The sequence below is a fragment of the Mastomys coucha genome, unplaced genomic scaffold (genome assembly GCF_008632895.1).
Source record: "Mastomys coucha isolate ucsf_1 unplaced genomic scaffold, UCSF_Mcou_1 pScaffold1, whole genome shotgun sequence".
NCBI lineage: Eukaryota > Metazoa > Chordata > Mammalia > Rodentia > Muridae > Mastomys > Mastomys coucha.
The window spans coordinates 67,755,477-67,776,959 of NW_022196891.1; the positions used below are offsets into that span (position 1 = coordinate 67,755,477).

Consider the following 21,483-nt stretch of genomic DNA (forward strand, 5'->3'; position numbering starts at 1 on the left):
GCCCACCTGGCCAGAATCCCGTGTCCCGCGGAACAGGGACCCCGCGAGAAATCCCGGTCCGTGGCACAGGGGTACAAAGACTTTGAGGCCACAGGGTTTCTCTCCCCATTTTACAGAGGAGGAAATTAAAATCCCAAGGGCTATCATCTGCTTTTGACATTGTTTCTAGATTTTAATAATAAATAAGCAGTTTAACCAGAAATGACTGCTTCCATTTTCATCTTGCTCCTAACGTAGCAAAGCCCTGTGTTAGGAGAAGCAGGCAGCTGAGTCAGAAAGGCTCCTTGTAGAGATTCTGGCCATGGCATGGTAAGAGCAGTTTTCTTTTTTCTCCTTTCAATTTCTTCATCTGTAAGATGAAATAAATTACACGGAGGGGGGGGGAGGGAGAGACAGAGACAGAGACTAAGAGAGAAACTCTTACATAAAAGTGTTTGCTAAAAATAAATGCATTAAGAGAAAAATAGATACTTTTGGAGTTATTGTCTGGGATTTTTTTTTGTTTTTTTTTTGTTTGCTCTGTTTTGGATTTGTTTGTGTTCTTACAAGCCCCCACTCTTGAACCCAGGTTGGCCTGGAACTCACTGTAGCTGTAGCTCAGGCTGGTGATTAAATTCATGGCATGCCTCCTGCCTCAGACTCCCAGGTGCTGTGATTGCAGCCTGAAGCACCACATCTGGCTACTCTTTTTTAATTACTGGAATTTTATTGAGTTCTCCCTAGACATACTATAGACCTCCAACATTTTGTTAAGTTCCTGACTGAAGAAAGAATAGACTAATAATTTTCTATATGAGACAAAAAGTACTCAACCGGGACTTTTTATTGCTTTCTGAGGCAGGTTCACCATCTAATTGAGGCTGACCTCCGAAAATCACCTGTTCTCCTGTCTCAGCCTCCTGAGTGTCGGGGATTACAGGTGTGCACCACCACACCTGCCCTGATTATTCTTTGAAGTTGTCCACTAAGCCAGATTGCATTAAGGTTAATGTTTAACATGTATTTCCTTGCTAAAGACTATTCAAATAATGCAAAAATAAGCAAACAAAATTAAACCTTCACTCTCAACTGGTTAGTACCAGTCCTTGTCTTTGCTTACCAATGGGCATAAATTCAGACAAGTAGTTCCAAGGGGAGAAAGGTTGTATTATTCATGACTTTAAAAACAACCTAGGTATCTAAGCCCGTGCATGCAGGTGATCAAACTGAACATAAGGCCTTCTCTCCTGACAGACCCCTCACAGCAGATCTCTTCACTCCCCTACATCACCTCATCTACATGTCCAAGAGTTAGCCAAGGAGTTAGCTCTACACAGCTTAACTCCTACCTAAGCAGAGGGAGACTTAATAGAAATAGGAGCAGCCATGTTTGAAAGATTGTCCCTGTGGTTACGAGAAAAGAAAGCGTTTCCCAAAATTTGGAGCTAAGGACTGGCTCCAGTCCGAAGAGTTTCACAAATGACACTGGGAACAAACGGATTTCCCCTAGTATTGACCAACAGCTCGTGTTGGCACATGGAGGAACGAAATTCCCAGCAGCAGGTGAATTGGCTGGTAAACCACGGGTACACTCTAGTCCTGCCCCTGGGGGACCCCACCCAAGTCCATGGGCTTATTGGCCAAGGACCTTTGAACCTTGCTGAGGCCCACAAAGCCCCTAGGTTTCTCTCCGGTTAGCAGTTCTCCCCAGTGAACTCTGCTGGCGCTTCAAGGTCAGCAATAGGTCAGTGACCTGTGTGCAGCCAGAGATGGCATGGCGCCACTCATGATGGCCCAACTTCAAAGGCCCTCCAGCCCAGCGGGAGTTTCCAGGATCCCTTTCCTCTGTGTTCCCTGCTGATCATCCCTGAACCCACTGGGGAGCTCAGAAACCCAAACCTTCTGAGGCTCAGTTCCTCCTTGCAGTCATGTGAAGGCCAAGGCCTCGGGACTGAACAAGGTCACTCATTGTAGAGGAGCCAGAGCGGGAAGAGGAGGTGCACGCAAGAGGAATCTCTGCCAGCCCAGAGGGGGATGCTAACTGCAGAGCCGGAACTCAAGCACCCAAAGGGGACCCGTTCTCTGCCCACCTCTCCATCCTGGGGAAGGGTACAGTTAGACTCATAATACTGGAACAATTAGGAAATGGGGGAGGGGGAGGCAAACGTCTACACATAAGAGGGCCCCCCTGCCGGGTGGTGGTGGCGCACACCTTTAATCCCAGCACTTGGGAGGCAGAGGCAGGCAGATTTCTAAGTTCGAGGCCAGCCTGGTCTACAGAGTGAGTTCCAGGACAGCCAGGGCTAGCTACACAGAGAAACCCTGTCTTGAAAAAAGAAAAAAACAAAAACAAAAACAAGAGGGCCCCTATTCCCAGGCCCATCTTTACCCTACAAGGGCCTGCCTCCCTCCACCAGCCCCTACCCAAGCTGCTATGTGTGCCCAGCACACACCTACACACACTTGCTCTAGGTGTGTGCGCGCTGACATACCTTGAACACACACACCCACTCACAGCGCACACCCACTGACTCATCACACTCACACCACACGCCTACGCTCCCTTCTTCCCTGACTCCCTTCCTTGTGTAAAGAAAAAAAAAAAAATCCCAAATCTGCCTTCCTGAAAATGAGTCTGCAGGAGCTAGGCGATCAACATCCAGTTGCACCTTAGGGTCAACTGGAGAGAGTAGGGGGAATATACGCAGAGGAGGACTCAGGTCTACATCTCCCAGACAAAAGCTCAACATCCACACTAACAATATGAAATGAGAGCCAGGATAGCCCGGGGAAGCAGAGGTCAGAAAGCCAACTCCTTGGGACAAAGCAGAGGGTGTGATGGCTGAATCCACCTCCTTGTCTACCACAGCCAAGTGGGCAACCAATCACCTCTGTACCTGACCTAACCACAGCCACCCCCACAGCTAAGGCTTCCAAGGCCTTCACAGCCTAGCCAGGAACGGGTCTACAATCCCTCCCACTTGCTGGTCCATCAGGTCATCCCACTGATTGCTCAGTTTTGATGTTCAAATTCACTTCATTTTTATAACAAACGGAACGAAGCCGGGAGCTAAGCCTCCCATTCTAGACAAGAAAGGTCTAGAAAGGTGGTTCCCAGGCTGAACTTAATCCCCAAACTGAGCTAACAAACTGCAGAGGTGGTGGCTCATTTCCTACTGGAATCTGGCAAGGCCAAGATTCCCTTTCTCCAGTCAAAGGCTGAAAGGTGGGGGTGGGGTAATCCACCAGAAACCTCTTTCCCTTTATCTCCATCCTCTGCAGAATCCTGGATTCCAAGGGATCCTAGGACAACGAAAGGGGGCTTGTTCAATACCTAGAAATTAAAAGAATAGCTCCAAAATGGCAACATGTTTTCTTTCCTTCAACTCCCCATATCACACCCCTCCCCTTTTCCACCTCATCCCCCTCATCCCTCTCATTGCTCCCCCTCATCCTCCTCATCTCCTTTATCCTCCTTATCCCTCTCATCACTTTTATCCCCTTCACCATCCCCCTCATCCCTCTCACCATTGCTCCTCATCCCCCTCATCGCTCCCCCTCATCCCTCATCACTTTTATCCCCTTCATCTTCCCCCTCATTCCTCTCACCATTGCCTCTCATCCCCCTCATCCCCTTCATAGCTCCCCCTCATCCTCCTCATCTCCTTTATCTTCCTTATCCCTCTCATCACTTTTATCCCCTTCATCATCCCCCTCATCCCCCTCACCCTCCTCACCCTGGTATCAGCCCCTATCACTCAATCCTGGAACTCAGGTTTCCTTGAGGGCCTTCTCACCAGATAATTACAACTTCTGAGTAACTGAGGCTTGTTCGTTCTCATCACCTTGGGGATAGAGATGGCTCAGCAGTTGAGAGCAATGGCTGCTTCTTCAGAGGACCCCGGTTTGATTTCCAGCACCCACACGATGGCTCATAACCCATCTCTAATTCTAGTCCCAAAGGATCTGATGCCCTCTTTTGGCTTCTATGGGTACTAGGTGTACACATGGTACACGGATACACATATAAGAAAGATGCTAATACATATGAAATTAATGTTGTTTTTTAAAAATAAATCTTTAGGAGCTTTCCTGCTTGCTTCCATCTGCTCTGAAGATGGCAAACAGAAACTTCAACATGGCCGTCCGTGGTCCAGCTTCACCTTACAGCAGTGGACTCTCCCATTACTCAGAGTTCCTCACATACACCTTACCTCCTCTGTATGTGCTCCTCCCTGCAACAAAGCACTCCTCTCTATCTCTCTCTCTCTGCCTATTTCTACTGGATCCCCACCTCTCTACTGCTGACTTCTAAGGAAGGTGAGCTCTTACCCCAAGGCTCCATAACTCCTGCCACTCCCTTACATAGCAGCCACACACGACTAAATATATGTATCCATGGGTTGACTATACCTACCGCAGGTCAAGGCACAAAGAGGTTCAAACCTCAATTGACTGACTACAGTCTCACAGGGATGAATGCATACTTGCCCCAGGTGCTTATGGGAGAATTTCTGCTTGAAGAAGAGACAAGAGGAAAGGCCTTGCCCTGGCGTCTGCCTGGAATTTCAACACGGACTTCACTGTTCTGCCTCTTGGGGTCACCCATCCCCCTCCATCCTATTGTGGCTTTATAATATACATGACTGCCATCCAGGTGCCCGAGACAGACCAAAGCCAGGTACCCCTAAGTACCACACACAATTCCCAGATTACCAAAGCTCGGCGGTGTATGAAACCTGCTGCTGGTGGGCTTTTAATCACCTGGCCCTCTATAGATCTATAGCCTTTCTGTATCCTCTTTCCAGGAATCCCTGTAGCGCGACACCACCCAGGACACAGAGCAGAGGAAGGACTCAAAGAAAGGAGGATAAAAATACCACCGCTTACAACTTTTTCATCAATATCCTAAAGTGAAAGGGAAAAAAAATCCATAGACTCCCAAAGAAAAAGAAAATAATTTTAAAAAAAGAAAAGTCGGGTGCGGTAACTAGCGTTCGTCATCTCAGCACCTGGGAAGGTGGGGTTGGAGAATCCCCATGAGTGGGAGGCCAGCCAAGTCTGCAGAATGAGGTTCTATCTCAAACACACTGAAAAGGAAAAGGGAAAATCTTAAGGAAGGTGTAACTGGATGAATAATTGTGATACCAGAGACAGACAGACAGACAGGCAGACAGACATTTTATTTGTGGCTTCGTGTTTCCGATAAGCAGGAATTAACTGCATATAAGATTACCAAAGAACCTCAAAGCCTTTTTTTTTCTTTGTAAATTTCTGGACAACTTTCGCCTGGGTACTACAGGACTGTCTCATGAAGAACTGTCATTATGTCACTTCCACCGTACTTTCTGGAGATGAACTCCTGGTGACTGTAATGATCTGAACCGCAGTGTCTCCCAGTGTGTGACTGACTGATAATGCAAACAGCAGAAAAACAGAACAGCTTGGCATAGCCACCCATGTAACACTTGCCACCCACACATGCTGTGATGTCTGCCACTACCCTCCTCTGGGGGCTCCCTCTGTTTACAAAGCTCATGCCAGGTGTCTCCAGAGACAAGGTAGAAATCCAGTCAAAAAAGAACACTGCATATGATTCTGCTCCTCATGTGACTGGACAAGCAGCTATCAGATGACATAAACTCTCCCTCAACAAGTATAACTAAATAAACAAACAAACAAATAATTAGCCATATAGAATGTACAGCCCAGAGAGAAAAGTATAGCATAAGCTAAAGTTGGTGTTAATAGGGACTCACTCGTCAAATGTATATTAATACCTTTGTTAAAAAGAGGGGCTATGGATGCTGGGCAGTGTTGGCACATGCCTTTAATCCCAGCACTTGGGAGGCAGAGGCAGATTTCTGAGTTCGAGGCCAGCCTGGTCTACAGAGTGAGTACCAGGACAGCCAGGGCTACACAGAGAAACCCTGTCTCGAAAAACCAAAAAAAAAAGGAGGGGTTATAGGAACTCTCTGCTCTAGCAATGAATCTTTTACTGTGTGAACCTAACATGGAATTTTAAAAATAAAGACTATTAATTAAAATAGTAATAATTTGAATATTTATAATAATTTGAACCAGGCTGAGACTGGCAGGTCTCCAGCTCTGGAGAGGAAGTGCGCTCAGGGATACATGGGTTCTGGTCTGACAACACCAGTCAGAAAGGATGGTGAGCTGGCTGGATAGTTGCCCTCAGGGGAAATAGAGTTAGGATTAATGAGCAACCAAGTCAATTCTTTTGAGGAATGAGAAAACTACCTTCAGAGAGACAGCAGAAATCTTCTAGCATGCATCTGTTAAAAACCCCACTGATTGGCCAAGTATGGCTGGCCCATGCCACCTTAACAGGCCAAACAGAAAGGTTCCTGATGCTGCTGTATTCCCACCCCACCCCACCCCCACCCCCGCCTCTTATCTCAGAAACTGCTCAACTGAGTCTCTACCCCAGCATATGCTATGAGATGCCTTAACCAACCCCCTCCCTTTGCAGAGAACAGACCTCTAAAGGTGTTGACAAGGGACAGAGAAGGTACCAGACTCCCCGGAGCCTCCAGCTTCAGGGGTAGGACCCCACTATATTCTTCCCAATTCTTGCCCCGAGGACCCCAATCGGGTCTGCTTTCTATCCTGTGTACTGCCCACCTCCTCACATCCCTCTGGTCTCCTGGCCACACCCTGCCCCCTCTCCAACGCACAAGAGCATAAAGCTATGTGGCAACCTGTATGCCGCTAGAACTCACCAGCCGGAACATATCCATCTCAGTGAGCTTTGTGATCTACCCCCCACCCTGCGACGCTACCGATAAGGAGAACCCCTGGGAGTGGTGAGAGTCACGCCAAGGTTACTTACAAAGGAAAAGGTCACAGGCTCAGTAGGATCACCCTGCCAGAGCTAAGGCATGCTCACCACTCTGACCCCAGCTAGTTACTCCTTTTGTTGCCCCTTGTTCACATCCTTCCCCCACAGTTCTCTTGGTCTGCAAGAAAAGTCCTGTCTGGATCACATGGTTACTTCCTTCCACAATAATATGAGCCTCTATGGGGCTTTTGCTCTTATTCTGTACTCCAGCTCTTTGAATGGGGCCTGGAAAAGGAAGATTCAACAGCCCCTGGTCAGGGCATGGTGACACACACTTGTCAGTCCCAACACTTAAGAGGCCGAGACAGGAATATTATCCTGACTTTCCGGCCAGCCTTTGGTACCCAGTGAACTAGACCAGCCTAAGCCAGAGTGAGACCCTTGCCCCACCCGCTGTCCAACAGCCAAAATAAATAAATAAAATAAAAACAAAACCCAATAACAACAAGAAAAGCTCCACTGGATCAGTGTAGGGGAAGTGGAGCCCATAGGAGTCTAGAGCCCCACCAAGGACACACACGCTCCTGCAGGCCAGTGGCTCTGCTCCAGAGGGAGAGACACTCCTGCCCTGCAGAACTGCTCTGCACACAGCTGAGCGTCCTGCTGTGCTGGACTAGCAATGTGACCTGGGCTATGGTTCTCTCGCCTCATTTAGCATGGAACAAAGCAGCATGAACCGCACCGGCCAGAGCATCCCAGATTCCAGAGCACAGGCAGTGAATGACCTTCTAGTAACTGCTCTGGGGGAGGGGAGAAAAGAGGAAAACGGTGCTGCACCCATACTCCCAGTCCCATTTGTGAGGCCTTCCACTTGGTCCTCGGATACTGATGTGCAGGGGACCGGAGGAGAGATGGGACATACGCCATAGTCGTCCTTTCAGCTACAGTCAGGCAAAGCCTCAGTCCCCAGTCTTCCCCAACCCTCCCCTCCACACAGGTAAATGTACATACACACACACATGCACGCAAGCACATACACATGTACACACACAGGCATGCACACACACAAAGGCATGCACACACGCACACACATACACTTACACATGGGCATGCACACATGTGCACACACAGGCATGCACACACATACAAAGGCATGCACACATGCACACACGTATACATACACATGGGTATGCACACATGTACACACACACAGGCATGCACACATGCACACACGTACACATACACATGGGTATGCACACATGTACACACACAGGCATGCACACACATACAAAGGCATGCACACACCTACACATACACATGGGTATGCACACATGTACACACACAGGCATGCACACATGCACACACATACAAAGGCATGCACACAGGTGCACATACACACGGGCATGCACACATGTACATACACAGAAGCATACACAAATGCACATACACCACACACACACACGAAAAACCTTCAAATGCAGCTGCACACCACAAATTTATTCATTTCAACTCAAATAAGATTGAAGCACACTTATCTTTCTGCCACCCCCACCCCAAAAGCAAGTATTTGAAGGCTGTCTGATGTGATAGTCTCTACCGATTAGTAGTCATACAATGAGACCAACGGATATGCCAGAGATTATAGCAGATTCCTTCTTAACCCCCAACATGCAAGGCCTGGGTGCAAAAAAACCCAAACCAAACCAGAACAAGAAAACCCGTGCCCCATGAAGGCCTGGTTCAATGCATTAGATCCAAATTAATGGATGAGGACGAGTGCGTGCAGACATTCAAATGCTATCGAGGTCAAACCCAGTGAAAAACTGCCCAGCGTTGAGGATGGCCCAAGGACAAAGGGTCCTCATCTGGCTCCATCAAAACACCTTGGCGTGGAGCTAAGATGCTCAGCAATGGATATGGAGTCCTGTCACTGAAGGAGCCGGAGAGAAAAACCCTCTATTATAGTGGAACTGCAGGAAGTGAGCAATGAGGAGACCCCAGGTTGGCACTGAGAACAAGTTCTTCTCCTACAAGTAAGAATCAAGATATTTGGCTTTGGGCAATACCAACATTGTGGTCAACGAAAGCCTGAGGTTTCAAGTGTCTAAGCCTCTGTTTTACCCATATGTATACTACCTACATGCCAGACCCGTCCCTGAAACAAATTAGACAATAATTGCTAGATACAGAAGCTAACGAGAGAATGCTAACTTGGTTTATACAAGGCCTTGGTGTGCATGTGCCACCTTCCCTCCTCCCTCTCTCTTGCTCCCTCCCTCTGTGTGTGACAACAGAGACTGAGAGAGAGAATTAATAAATAAAAATTAACTAATGGAACCAAAGTTGTATCATTTATAAAATATACAGTGGTAAAAAGATATTAATTTTTTAATTAGTTGAGGAGGGGGGTCCTATATGGTTTGATCATATTTACCCCCATAACTCTTTCCAAATCTACCCCTCCCCTTCCCTACCCACCCAACTTTCTACCATGGGGTGGGGGGTTGTGTAGGGGGAGGGCTTCCCTTCAAGACCAATTTGTGTTGCCCAAAATATTCTTGGCTATATGGTCTTCCACTGAAGCATGGCCAACTTCACAAACAGCCCACTCTCTTCCCAGCGGCTAGCAGCTGCCAGTCAGTCGCTCCACGGCTTGAGATGGAGTTGGATGTCCAAGTTTCTTCTCTATGCTGATGTTGGGTCTGGCTTGGAGAGGTTGTGTTTTTACATGACAATGTTCTTGCTCTGTGCACAGATGAGACCACCAGGAGGAAACAGAATCTGTGGCTTTCTAACAATCCCCCTTTGACTTGACATAGACTAATGAGAGCAAAGAGCAACGTGATCCAAAATGCCCGAAGTGAGCTGAGGGGCAAAGCCAGACTTCAAGGAATCAGAGAGCATCAACAGGGAACCAGGTGAAGGATACAGGCAGATAACATCACCAGTGGCCAGACCTCATGGACAACTGACAAATGCCCTGACTCACCAGCCTTCCTCCTCAGAGAGTGAGCAAGTGTGACACTGCTCACAGGATGGGTTCAGCTGGAGGCAAGCGCCTGGCCTCCTTCCTGAGTTATTAAAGGAAAGGTTTTCCTGAGCTTGAGGATGTGGGGTCCACAGTATGTCACTGATACATCATCCACGGTGCCAAATGAACATGTGGGCAACATCCCCAGATGACCAGCAGGTAACACTACGAAAACATCAAAGCTCTCTCTGTTTTCAGCTCTCTTGATTAGAAATCTCCTGAAAGTTTATTCTGTACTGCCCTAAGTTAAGAATTCAATGCGCTTTCTTGGGATCAGAGGAGCCACTAATTACACCCTTCCATGTATAAGGCTAGGCAATGATGACCTTGTAAGATGCGGCCTGCACTGTTGTTTATACCTGGTTAAGTCTCTGAAGCTGACTTTCAAGAATTTTCTGGTACTTCCTCCCCCGCCCCCATCAGAATGACATGTCTACCTTTAGCAATACTGTCCCAAATCCTCAAGAAAGTACCACCCAGAAAATCCAGACACATAGAAAGAGGATCACATACAATTATCCAGAGGTACTTATGACAAGAAGAAAAGGTTAGCTTGACAGATGAAAATCGATAAATGTAAGATGCCATCTTCATGGAAGAAAGGATCATGTGCTACTCTTAGAACACAAAGAAAATGAATTTGATAAAATCCAATATCCTTTCATGATTTAAAAAAACTCAATAAACTGTAAATAGAAAGAAAACTCTTCAACCTAATAAAGGGTATACCATATCTAATATGAAAGATTAAACATCTTTCTACTAAGAAAAAATATGGGGCTGGTGAGATGGCTCAGCGGGTAAGAGCACTGACTGTTCTTCCTAAGGTCCTGAGTTCGGATCCCAGCAACCACATGGTGGCTCACAACCACCCGTAAAGAGATCTGGCGCCTTCTTCTGGTGTGTCTGAATTCAGCTACAGTGAATTACACTGGAGCAAGTGGGGCTGGAGAGCAGCCACACACATGATGGCTCACAGCCACCTGTACAGCTACAGTGTACTCATACACATAAAATAAATAAAATAAAAAAAAAAAGAAAAATATATGTATATGTCTATGTCTGTCTATGTCTGTCTATGTCTGTCTATGTCTATGTCTATGTCTGTCTATGTCTGTGTATGTCTGTGTATGTCTGTCTATGTCTGTCTATGTCTGTCTATGTCTGTCTACGTCTACGTCTACGTCTACATCTACATCTATGTCTAAAGGGGAAGGAGAAGAAGAGTGCCAGGTGTGATGGTTTACACTTGTAACCCAGACATTCAGAAGTACAGGCAGGAGGGTCATGGGTTGGAGCCAGCCTGGGCTACAAGGTGATTATGAAAGAAGCCAAGGATGTCCACACTCATCACTTCTATTGAGTACAGGACTGGAGACATGACTCGGGTAAATACAGAAGGAAAAGAAATGAAAAGCACCCAGACAGGAAAATAAAACGCAAATGTTCTGCGCTCACAGGTAACAATTTTCCTACGTGGAAACCCTAAGAAGCCACCAAAAGGAAAGCATGACACCAGTGAGGGGATCAAAATGAAATTCAGGGGAAAGTTACATCGGCTGCACTATCAGAAAAAGAACAAACATTCAGGGCTAACTCTGTCAAAGATTCATGGACTGAAAATTACAAAGTATAACAGAGAATACAATTGCAGAAGACATAAATCAATAGGAAGACATCCCGCGCTCCTGAGTTAGACTTAAGCCATTGAGATGAGATAACTTCCAGGAGGGTCTGTTGTGTAATCCCCATTAAAAATCTCACTTGCCTTTCCAGCAAAATTAACCAGCCAATCTTAAAATTGTAAGTTAAATTGTATATGTAAGGAACCTAGAATAAAAACAATCATGAGGAAGGAGCTCCGGGAAACTCAAACCTGATTTGACTGCGGCAATCAACACAGTATGGCATTGGCGCACAGCCTGACACGTAGACCAATAGAACCAAAGAGTCCAGAAATGAGTCGTCATGGTCGGTCATGATCAGTTAGGAATACATGTGCTTGTCTTCTCACCATGCAACCCAGGCTGGCCTTGAATTCCTGACCCTCCTTGTGCTGACAGTTTTAAATCAACTTAACACATGCTAGCGTCATTGTCGAGAAAGGAACCTCAACTGAGAAAATGTCTCTAGAAACATGTAAGGCATTTTCTTAGTTAGTGGTTGATGCGAGAGGACCATTTGCTGAGCAGGCCATGGTGAGCAAGCCAGGAAGCTCCTCTCTGGCCTCTGCATCAGCGCCCGCCTCCAGGTATCTGCTCTGCTTGAGTTCCTGTCCTGACGTCCTTCAGTGAAGAACAATGATGTAGAAGTGCAAGCCACTTTTCCTCCTCAAGTTGCTTTTGATCATGGTGTTTCATTGCAGCAACAGTAATCCTAGCTAGAATACTTCTGTCTTTGAGATCCTGCAATTACAACTTATGTCACCACATCCAGATCACCTCTTGACAGGAGAGCCCAAACAAGTCATTTGTGAAGAAACATGGGTACTAGGAGCACTGAAGAGCCACATGCAAGAGAATGTGGTTGTATCTCTCCTTCAAATCAGATACAAAAACTAACTCAAAATGTGCTAATATAAAATTCTTAGAAGAATACAGAATCTGAGTGAATGGTTGCTTAGATACCTCAACGAACAAGAGACAAAAGTAGAAAACAAATTAGCCTTAGCTGAAGTGAAAATGACTGTTTTAACAGAGTTTAAGACATTGGAAAAACGTGGGCTAGCAAGATGGCTCAGCAGGTACAGGTTGCCAAGCCTGACGACCTGAGTTGGATCACCAAGATGCATGCAATAAAATGGGAGAATTAACACTCACACTAACCACTTCTCGTGTGCTGTGGCGCTCTCTCTCTCTCTCTCTCTCTCTCTCTCTCTCCCCACCTCCCCCTTCCTCTCCCCTACCTCTCAAACACACAGAAATATAAGAAAATATTTTTAAATAAAATGGAAAAAAGGGCTGCAGAGATGGCTCAGTGGTGAAAAGCACTGACTGCTCTTCCAGAGGTCCTGAGTTCAATTCCCAGCAACCATATGGTGGCTCACAACCGTCTGCAATGGGATCTGGTGTGTCTGAAGACAGCGACAGTGTACTCATATACATAAAATAAATGAATGTTTAAAAAAATAGAATAAGATGGGAAAACAATGGAACAGGACAAAAGTTTTAAGTTCTTATTCATTTACATTTGTGTGTGTGTGTGGTATGTGTGTGTGTATGTGTGTGTGGGAGAGAGAGAGAGAGAGAGAGAGAGAGGGAAAGAGAGGGAGAGAGAGGGAGAGAGAGGGAGAGAGAGGGAGAGAGAGGGAGAGAGAGGGAGAGAGAGGGAGAGAGAGGGAGAGATTGAGATTAGAGTATCCTTGAAGGCCAGAAAAGGATGTCAGATCCCCTGGAACTTGAGTTACAAATGATTATGAGGCCTACATAGGCAATGAGGAACAGGTGCCGTTCTTGTACTATCTCTTAACTGAGCCATGTCTACAACCTCAGGACCGAAGTTTTTACAAATCACTTCTCTTTGGGGACACATATCTAAAACACAATCTTTATAACGTAACAATTAAAAACATAAGTAACTTAAAAAAAAAAAGCAAGAGGAACAATGGATATGGACAAAGCTTTCTCCAATGAGACACACAAACAGCAAGTGAGGTCAGGCGATCGGTCATTTGGGAAACACAACTCAAAACCACAGGGAGACCAGGTTCCACGTGCATGCCTGTAATCCCAGCTACTCAGGAAGCCAGGACAGGATCACAAGCTCAAAGGCAGCCTGTAGCCCACAGTGAGTAAAAGGCCAGTGTTAGCTACATAACAGGACCTGCCTCAAAGCAGCACCAGCACTGTGATACTTCACGGATCCAGTCTGCTAGGTCAGTCCTCATCCCTCTTCCTCCTTCCCGCTCCTCCTTCCCTCTCTCCATCTTCCTGCCTCCCTCTCCTCTCCTCTTCTCTCCCTCCCTCTTCCACCTCTGTCCCCTCCTCCCTTTTCCCCATCTCTACCTTTCTTACTCTCTTCTCTCATCTCCTCCTCCCTCCTTAATCTTCTCCCCAAGCCCAACCTCCTCTCTTGCTTCACACCTCCACTGTAGGACACATACTACGGTCCTTCTGTGCTTCAATACATTCCACAAGGAACTCAAGAAGAAGGAAGACCAAAAGGTGGACATTTCATTCCTTCTTAAAAGGGGGAACCAAATACCCACGGAAGGAGTTGCAGAGATTAACTATGGAGCAGAGACTGAAGGAAGGGCAAGCCAGCCTAAATATAGCTATCTCCTGAGAGGCTCTGACAGTACCTGACTAACACAGACGTAGAGGCTCACAGCCATCCATTGAACTGAGTACAGGGTCCCCAGTGAAGGAGTTAGAGAAAGGACCAATGGAGCTGAGGGGTTTGCAGCCCCTTAGGACAAACAACAATATGAACTAACTAGTACCCTCAGAGCTCCCAGGGTCTCAACCACCAACCAAGGACTGCACATGGAGGGGTCTGATTGTTCAGGCAGCGTGTGTATAGTAGAGGATTGCAAATTCAATCATCAATAGGAGGAGAGGACCTCGGCCCTGTGAAGGTTCTGTGCCCCAGTGTGGGGGAATGCCAGGGCCAGAAAGTGGGAGAGGGCGGGGTGGCAGGCATGGGGAAGGGGGAGGCAACAGGGGTTTGTTTTTGTTGTTTTTGTTTGTTTCTTTGTTTTTTGGAGGGGAAACTGGGAATGGAGAAATTTACATGTAAATAAAGAAAATATCTAATAAAAAATAAATAAAGAAAAAAAAACATTTCTGTCTCTCTTTCCTCTTAATGTCTGTTCTTAAGTCTATATTAAAACCTCTTTTTAAGACACTTCAAATTTTTAAAAGAGAATAACAGAATTTACAAGGCTGTGGAACAGGAATCCTCATCCATAGCCCTTTGGGAAACTGATGCTCAGATGTTGATGTATGAACCAGCATTTCAACTCCTATAAATATCCATAGATCATATAAACATATGAAGACATATAGCCACATAAACACCTGTACACAAAGATCATATCACCTTTATTCAAAACCGCAACCCACAGAGACAGTCCGAACAGCTATCAAATTTAAAAGAGGGGAGTTTGGGAGGGAAGGGTGGTATAGGAGGACCAAGGTCCTCACGCTCACAGATAAGCACGGACGGACGGATGGACGGGAGAAAGCAGGACTGTTAGCACACAGGCTTGTCACTTCAGCAGAAGGGCTGTGTTTAACTGTTTTCCGCCCAGAAAGTTGGGAGTGAATGATGTTTAAAGCCGGGTGGCAGGTGTTATCTGTGGGGCCAAGCCACACTCAAATCCCCCATCTATTATGCTTACCTAAGACGCTTCCTCACTAGACCCTCATCTTGAGCACTGCTTCACAGTCAACAGAACCCATCCTTAGGGACGATGTCCCATAGACGTTATAGCTTGGTGTCGTCTACACTCTTGAAGCCAGAGACCACACCAGATCCTAGATCCTTAAGTTATAGGACCTATCCTCACAGTAGAGGTCACATGAACTTTGTAAAAGAGTCTCCATACCATCACGCCTTAAGCTTTATTGTTCATACAGGATTGAGATCATTGTTACCAGGATTTATTTATTTATTTATTTATTTATTTTGCTAAAACAATACTATACTTAAATATGTCTAAAATAAACTGCCCAGTGTTGGACTCTAGAAGTTTGAACCAGTCCAGCTAACTGAGTTGAGCTAAAGCAGATTTCCTTTCCTGCCTCTCCTGGTGCATTTCCCTGACAGCCATAGCATTTGCAGGGATGGCTGCATAACTCTGTGATAGCATTAAAACCATGGAAAAGGCAAATGTAACATGTGAGTTACGTCTCCATAGAGCTACAACACACACACATTTGTACACAAACATACATACACATACATACACATTCACATAGATGCACACATGCACACACACACATTATCCTCCCTACTTGGCTTTCTCTGAACTTGTAAATATAACTATACCCAAACTGGTTCTTGCATGAGCTTTTGAAGAGTGTTTTTTTCAAGCTAAGACTGTGAGCCTCCATCCTTGCCGGCCACTAACTATCCCTTCTGTGGCTTTCTGTGTTGCAGGCTGTCATCTGGATGTTTGAGTTCACTAGATAAATAATTCATGAGAAACTGAGCTATAACTACACTGAATTTTAGCTCTTCCAGCAGATATATTTTCCTCTACCAAAGATTACAAGTGTGAGTGTGTGAGTGTGTGTGTGTGTGTGTGTGTGTGTGTATCGCTGTAAAAGTATAGCAATCCCATTTCAAATGCCTGCTCCCTGAGACAGTAAGTGGGACAGAAACTCACAAATGAGATTATTTCTCCACTACACCAAAGGTTCCAGAACGAACTCTCCAGCCACTGTTCCTTTTCTGGGACTGCCTTAGGTGACCCCAAGTGGCTCCATTTCTAGGTCTTCTTACCAGCACCAAGATTCAAGGCAAGAGTGTATTTTTAGAGACACACTGAGAGAGAATTAAAAACATATTACACATTTTCCAACTTATAAATCCTAGATATCCAAAGGCAGTGACTGATGTGGGAGCTGTTTCGCACTGTGGAAAGAATTAAAAGGGGGAAGTAGAATTTCAGGGCTGGAAGAGACTTTAAACAAACATGTTACCAAGCATTGTGGCACACACATATACTCCCAACACTTGGGAGGTCAAAGTAGGAAAGTCACAAGTTCAAAGCCAGCAAGGGTTACAAGACCTTATATTTTATTATTATAAAAAAATAATAAAAAAAAATAAAGCCTGAGATAAAGCAGGAAGACTGCTGCAAATCTTGGGCTAGCCTAGGCTACATAGTGAGTTCCAGATAGACTAGCCTAGGCTACATTGTGAAACCCTACCTACAAAATTGCTCATATGCAAGCTAGACAGGGTCTCTGTGGATCCGATCTTTTCTCTCTGTCTTGTAACCCCGTCTCTTCGCCGCGGTGCCCACAGGCTCTCTTCTGTGCAGGGCAGCCCTTCTCATCTGTAAAGCACGCTGGCATCAGGCTTCTTACTTCTCAAAGGCTACCTGCCCTACCAAGCAAGAAAACTGCCATCACTGTGGTGGGCTGAGGCACGGGAGGGCAACAAGGCTTCAAAGCAGGAGATATGGGGACAATGCAAATGGAAGAAGAACTAAGGAAGGGATGCGTGTCCTTCTTTCACTTTGTGACTTTGATAAACTATCCTGACCCGGAAGAGAGACTTAAGGGAGTGTTTACTGCTAGAGCTGATGGTGTGAACAGAGGCCTACTAATGTCTCATCCAATAGCTGACTTTATTCAGAGCATCAGACAATTAATATACTCTGCGGGCTAACAAATCGCCTGAATAAAGTCTACAATCACACGGACAAGCTGCATGAGGCAAAAAACGTGTCTTTCCATCGAGGTACGTGGATAACGACAGCTGAAGTAAACTCATCCCTATCTGCTACACCTGGAAGGAGCACGAAATCACATGCCAAGAACAATTCTGTGTTCTGAAAAAAACCTGAGGTCACCAGACTCACATCTTGACTCCTTTGGCATTTTTTTGACAAGCGCTTGGAAATCTTCTCAAACGACTCCATTCTTGGGTGGCGTTCCCAACGGGGAGAAAGGGTTGATTTGGTTTAGGACTCTAAGTTGGAGTTCACCATTTGAGGAAGTCAAGGCAGGAACTCAAGCAGTTAGTGACATCACATCCACAGTCAAGGGCGAGGAGAGAGTAAGAGAATTAACGCACCCTTGCTCCTTGCTTCATACTCAGCTATTCATATAGCTACTAGTCTAGACCCTGCCCATGAAAGCCTGCTCCCAATGGGCTGGGTCTTTCTGCATTAAATCCCCACTGACATGCCCACAGGCCAACCTGATGTAGACAATTCCTCGTTAAGATTCTTTTCTCAGGTGATATTACATTCTATTAAGTTGGCATTTGAAACTAACCAGCCCAGGGCCAAAGAAGGTACCCTGGATACAGAAACAACCCTGACCCCACCCAATGCCACCCAAGCTCCATGTGAGCAAGAATTGATGTACTCTAGGCTCAACTTGACTCCTGGTACATTTATTTATTCATTTTGTTTGGCTTGGGAAACGGGAGGTCTCACTCTAGAGCCTAGGCTGACCTGGACTCCCTCAATCTGTCCCAACCTCCCCCTTCTACCTCAGCCTCCTGAATCCTGAGATTACAGTCACCAACTACCATGCAGGGTTGGTTGACTTCATAGAAACCAAGTATCCTCAGTGGCTATTCAGTGGTCATCAGGACTTCTGGCACTGAGCAGCCAGTCAGTGGAGAGGGTACTTAGAGACTGAGGTGCCTGAAATCAAAGCTCAGAAGCCATCGTCTGTTCTCACTAAATGACTCCTGCACAGAGAATTACGCGGGCTGAGATTAAAGCCTTCCAGGGAGTTATTGAGGAAAGGCAGAAAAGGCCTGGGCTTTGGGATTGTATCTGGACTGAAGTTTTAGCCTAATGCCTTCTGTAAGATGGGATGAGCCTCATCTAGCTCAGAGAGACACGGTGGAGTCAAACCATGGCAAGTGTGGGTCAGTGCTGGGCTCCCTGTCTGGGTTAGCTTTTCCTGTTCTACTTGGTCCCACTTAGCAGAGTCCTGAGTTAATATCTGCTTGATTCTTCAATTAAACGTCTCCCCCTCCAAACAGACTTCAAGGGCAACTCTAGGATGTCCCTGCGCACCACTATACTGTTCGTATCTGGTCCAAAGCCTGGCCCATCCTCCAAATGAAAGGAAGCAGTGGCTTTTCCTGTTTTTTAAGCAAGAACATTTAAGATGCTATCTCATTCTTTTACCTGCCTTCAGGCAGCCCCACACCTCCCACACTGTAAAGATTCCCTCTATTACCCAACTTCCTACAGTGACCCACCCAGGAGTCCTCATAGCAGAGGACTTAATCATTCCTATTAGCATAATCATCGTTGCAAGGATTTTTCCAATGAGGCAATTCAAGTAACCCACCTATAGGAAGCAGGAAGGCCATTCCTCCCTCCAAAGGATGGGAAGGAAAGGATTAAGAAAAGGATAATGAACTCTCATCAAAAGACAATGGACCACCGGCAAGGGTGAGGGCACAGTGGGTGCAGAAAAGGCAGGAAAGGAAGACACTTGGTAAGGCAGGTCCTGGCTCACGTCTCAGACCTACCTCTTGCTTTATTCCAACAAGGCGCAATGCTAATAATGTCTAAAGAGCAAGTGTTTCAATCAAGACGGCCCAGGGATCCTGCCTCAAAGCCAGTGCTCTACTTGCCACACTAGACAATATCAGAGGAGAGGGGCAGTACTTCCAGTCAGGTCCAAAGGAAACTCCATTTCCTCAAATTCCAAAAGGCAGAAGGGACAAATGGCTCTGTGGTGCCTATTAGCATACGGAAGTGCATGCTGGCCTCCAGGCTCCCGGAATACCTCAAGGACCAGTCATGGATTTCAGAGTCCACCCTAGCCCTCCTCACCTACTTCCCCTGCCCTCCGCCCTCCAGCTCATGGGCTCCCCTCCCCCCAGCTATTCCTTTTCCTTACCACCCAGTATTTTCCCCAAACACCACCTGCTGCTGCTTCTCTCCTGATTCTGATTCTCTTCTGCTCCTGATTCTCTCGTGGCCAGGTCCAATCTGCTGGCTGTATTCAATCTCCTTTCTCTCTCTGCTCTGGACATAGCCAGATGTTTCTGGGTGTTTTCTCTCTCACATCTCTAATACCTTCCCCCTAACATGGAGCAGTCACATGGTTGGTTTTATACACTTCCACGGCTATCCAGTTCGGCTCCTTTCAGCTGCTCTGTGCATGGGAGACGGCTGATCCCTTGGTTTTTCCTCTATGGAATGGAATGCTATGCTGTGGTTTGGAGGCTGCAGAGAAAGGCAGGGAAATTTTGGGAACATTGGAAGGAAAAGCAGAACTTTTGTTCTAAGGATCTGGCTGAGAGGTTAAGAATTTTGACATAGTAAAGGGCATGGTGGTGTATGCCTTTAATCCCAGCATTCAGGAGGCAGAGGTAGGTAGGTGGTTCTCTGAGTTTCAGGTAGGTCTGCCTGGTCTGCATAGTAAGTTCCATGCCAGCCAGGCTAAACCAGTTAGAAACCACTCCCCACCTCTCTCTCCCTCCCTCTCTCTCTCTCTCTCTCTCTCTCTCTCTCTCTCTCTCTTTCTCTCTCACTCTCTCTCTCTCTTTCTCACGCACACACACACATATAAATTTTGACACAGCTGAACAAAATGCCTTATTAGATATAGTGTCTCCCACTATCACTACCCCTTTCCTTTTGAATGATATTTCAAGCAGGAATGTTAAACTGCACTTAAGCCAATATGGGCATGACCTTTAATTTTAACCTCGCTGACATTTCTTTCTCATCTTTAAAGCTCTACTTTTCTAAGTAAATATCACAAACAAGATTGGGAGCCATACTTATAGTCAAAACATGTATCCTGACTTCTTTGTGACCTACATGCAGTAAGGATTCCTTTTACTTTTTCAACTGGTTTTCTCTTTAATCAGCAAACCTACCTGTAAGTCTTTCTTATCTGAAATCTGTACAAAGCACATTATAAACCATTTTTTGTAATCCCATGCACTACAAAAGAATTTTGTTTAATAAAGGTGTCCTGGCTAGCTTTATGTCAACTTGATAGAGGCTAGAATCATCAGAGAAAGAGGAAGGAGCCACCACTGAGAAAAATGACTCCATAAGATTGGGCTATAGGCAAGCCTGTAAGGCATTTTCTTAATTAGTGATCAATGGGGGCAGGGCTCAGCCCATTGTGGGTGATGCCATCCCTGGGCTAGTAGTCCTGGGTTCTATTAAAAAAAAAAAAATCAGACTGAGCAAGCCAGTAAGCAGCACCCCTCCCATGGCCTTTGCATCAATTCGCACCTCTAGGATCCTAGCCTGATTTGAGATCCTGTCCTAACTCCCTTCAGTGATGAACAGTGATGTGGAAGCATAAGCCAAATAAAGCTCTTCCTCCACAACTTGCTTTTGATCCTGATGTTTTACCACAGCAATAGCAATGCTAAGACCATCAATACCTAGAAGACTTCTACTTAATCTTTTAAATCCTTTGGATGCCATAACTTCAAAGCCATCACAAACCAAAATGCGGGCTAAGGAGGTAATTCAGCACCCATGTATGTCCAGTACCCATGACTGCCTGCCTGCAATCCCAGCACTTGGTACATGAAGACAGAGGACTCCCCTAGGGCTAGCTAGCTAGCTGGCAACCTAACTAAATTTCCAAGTTCAGTGTTCAGAATGAGAGGCCCTGCCTCAAAATTGAAGTGAACAAGGAAGACATCTGAGGTCAGCCACCGGTCTACACACACACACACACACACACACACACACTTTTTTAAGGCCCCGAGAATGTGTGTGTGTGTGTGTGTGTGTGTGTGTGTGTGTGTGTGTGTGTGTGTAACTGCAATTCTCTCCTTTGAGAAGCAGGTACCTCCAACCATGTTATGTACTTCTATTCTTGTGTGGCTGTGTCTTAATGCCCATGCTCCAATGCATAATATGAGTTACCTTTTCTTGTATTAAACAATTACTTTTCTTTACCTAGTAAACCCCAAGTTTAGCCGGGCGGTGGTGGCACGCGCCTTTAGTCCCAGCACTTGGGAGGCAGAGGCAGGCAGATTTCTGAGT

The 21,483-nt window shown here is 46.0% G+C and overlaps 1 protein-coding gene across 3 annotated transcripts in view; it reads right to left on the reverse strand.

Moving 5' to 3' along the window:
* LOC116103215 (carboxyl-terminal PDZ ligand of neuronal nitric oxide synthase protein-like) overlaps positions 1-21,483 on the reverse strand; it is a 301,440-nt gene that overhangs the window by 222,905 nt on the left and 57,052 nt on the right. The window contains exon 1 of one of the 3 annotated variants that reach the window (XM_031388856.1): positions 19,387-19,799. The exons of the other annotated variants lie outside the window; for them this stretch is intronic. The gene's annotated coding sequence lies outside the window, so the exon portion shown is untranslated. Of the gene's footprint in view, positions 1-19,386; positions 19,800-21,483 lie in introns of those variants that run through there. 3 annotated transcript variants of the gene reach the window in all.